The following is a 3,276-nucleotide window of genomic DNA, read 5'->3' on the forward strand; positions in this document are numbered from 1 at the left end:
TATTCTGCGTCTATGCCGCCACTGAAGTATCATGCCGAATACACCCAGTGACATATACTGACACTAGGCCAACCGGTTCTGTTTTCTTGCTCAGTGTTGAGCGTCAGACATGTGCCATTTTTTAAAGTCTTTGGTATAACAAACCGGGGTTTGACCGTCATCAGTATTACCGCGAGAAGTTTTATACGTTCGAGAACTAGAGAACCTCTTATAACTAAGAAAATTCTTAAGCTATACCTAAACAGAAAGTATCAAGTCCAGAAAGTATGAACAAGATTTGAAGATCCCTCACAACAGCAACGACTACCCAGAAGACAGAAACACCCCAGTCGAAGTAGTTTCAGCACATAAAGGTACCAGCTGGCAACCGCTTATACTACACCATAATATGTAAGGTACATAATAAAATCATTTATTGAATTTGAATGCTGATGCAGATCCCTAGACTGACAGACATGCAAGCCATAGTGTTTCTTGAATATTATTGATTTGGTGTTGGAGTTAAGTTTATTCCTGTTATACCGGCCTTCCTCCAAATACCTAATACAGTGAGCATGGCTATTTAGAGTTATCTCCCTTAGATATGCACAATCATGTCTCTTCAAGGCAAGGCAGCGAAAATTGAAACCCTTATCGTACTTCTGATCAACAAGAAGTGGAAAACTATCGCTATTTAATCATTCCAAGAGATTGTTGTTTTCGAACTGAAAATTGCATGTAATGAAAGGCAAGTTTTCAATCGCTGTTCCTCGCCTTTGGTGATTATAATCTGTCGACGGCGGTCGTGTGTGTAGTTATATGTTTCGTGGAAGACTTCAAGCAATACACTGTGGACGTTTGTACCTTACACGTGGAAAAGATCGTCAACATCATACCAAAGGCTGATGGGTTACACCTCGCGACGTGATTGGTTCCCCTTACAAAACTGACATCCTGTAAGTGCAAATTCTGGAGTATGACCTTGAACATCAATCAAATAAATTCATTAATAAAATGGTTAGCGAGTGCAAATTGATAAGGATCAGCTGCATACATATATAAGTATGAAGACTCAGACCTGGATACATCCATGAAGAAATCAATTTATTCCAATGAAATATGAAGCCCTTTGTCAATTTCTAATTATATACACTATATATCGAAGCTCGGTGCTTAGTTATCGGGAGTCGTAATTAACCAAATTTACATTATCATACACTAAGCACAATGTTAAATGTTAAATGGCTACATATACATAATGTTTGCATTAATTTCACTGACTTTAAAAAATCCTAAATATGTTGGTTAAAGTCGATATTAAAAACAGGATCAAAAAACTTACAACATAAAATTTTTGTAGTAGAAATCATGATCATTTCTTTTTGAAATCATGAATTCGTACCCTATTAAAACAGAAAAATTAGGTTGGCAGGATGACATTAATGCCAAATCATAAACAATTATACGGTGTAAAGCTATTTTCTTTTGTTGTTTTTTTCTACACAAGTATAAAATAATGATAAAAACACCATTTAAGATCAAAAGAAAAGGATTCTTGCCAGCCCTGTTAGCACTGTAGCAGTGTATTAAGTACACTGCAAGACAAGGTACAAGAAAACTAACTTATGATCAGTAAACATAAAACGATTGTATAACGTTCTTTGTTCGGAGTTTCGGTATTGAACAAACAGTACTGCGTAAAATATTAGCACTATACCGCCGTACTGATCATGCCTACATTCTCTCATTAACCATCAAGGTCATAATAGCACATTCCGGATACAATGCTCTATGACCAAAGGATAAAAGACTAAGGTAAAAGGAGAAAAAAATGAAACAAAAAACTCCTTAGATGACTGGTAAAAGGAGAACATGTTAAAATTGCCTGAAGATCAATTGTATCAATGGGGACTTTTTTTTTTAAAACTCCCCCGAGAGTCCCGTTAGTTTACAATGGAGTATCGTCTAACGAATCACTAAACCTTACCCAGCCTAAAATGTGTCAAGCAAGGAAATAATTACGGCGCTTGATCAAGGCTGATTGAAGTTTAAACTTGGATACATCTACACCAGATGTGAACAACTTCACTCTAAGAAAGTCCCACTGAAATAGAATAAGCTAAAAATATGAGACTCTCCAGGTAGCATATAACATACTCCTAGAAATATTTGGCAAGTCCAATTATCTGAAAAACTACGCTTAGCCTAAGCAGTGGCACGCGCTAAAACACCGCGTAATTTATGACAAATTCACCTTCAATACAGACAGGGAAGTCCATGCAACACTGAGCAGGTAACTCCTGTTCTACACAATAATATACATGTATATCCAGTATGTATACCATATATATATATCGCATATATACCACCACGCATATCATACGAGCAATCATTCATAAATATTAAGTAGGCCTACACTGTTCGTCCGATGAACGGCAGAGCATCCTTGGTCCGCTTTTTACATGAAATTACACCATAGTTTCCACATGGACAATTGTTCTGCCATTTAAGGCACTCGACGACGTATTATTCACATAACATTGTTTACAGATGCTTCCATGACACCGTTGTTCACACGAACCTGTGAGACAACCTGTACAACATTATCCGCTGAAACATCCAGGAGACATCATCTAGAGACCCTTCAACAGCTACTTTGACACTAATTCGGAAACAACAAAAATATTCCAGCGAAAAACCAATTCTACAAAGTGCATTTCCACTTCTCTCCCGTGAACCACTGTCCCGCTGAGCCACTATGCATTTGATTTGGCCATCAGTTCACTTTATAACTATATATTAAATGAAAGTTTACACATGCCTTTAAGACTGAGCGAATAAGGCGAAATCACCTCCAACAAGAGCAAATGAGCCAGACATATCCTCATTGAACACACGAGCACATCCTCACTGTATATTGATTGACTGACGTGTCATCAATTCCACATGTGAACAACTCACCCATGTTGTTCGCATATTTACGTGTTCACAGGACGTTTACTCCTTCCATCCAAGGTTTCTACGACACACGTTACACTGGGATGTTTTGGCTCACGTCTGAGGAAACGTAGAAGCATAGTCTACTTGAGAAAGGTTAGCTTAAAAGCATGTTGGGGCTCCCAAACGATCCAAGACACACCAAGATTAAAGAACAGGATGCGAGAATAGGCTGTAGCATGACGCTATCCCATTAATGTAGTCTCCACTTGTGCTCAGCGATCCGGCCCTTAACCAGTTTTGCATCAGGCCAGAACGGCTTGACACCGGACCAAAGTATGCAGAAATCACAGGAAACTA

This window comes from Liolophura sinensis, chromosome 9, assembly GCF_032854445.1.
Source record: "Liolophura sinensis isolate JHLJ2023 chromosome 9, CUHK_Ljap_v2, whole genome shotgun sequence".
In the NCBI taxonomy this organism is placed as follows: Eukaryota; Metazoa; Mollusca; class Polyplacophora; order Chitonida; family Chitonidae; genus Liolophura; species Liolophura sinensis.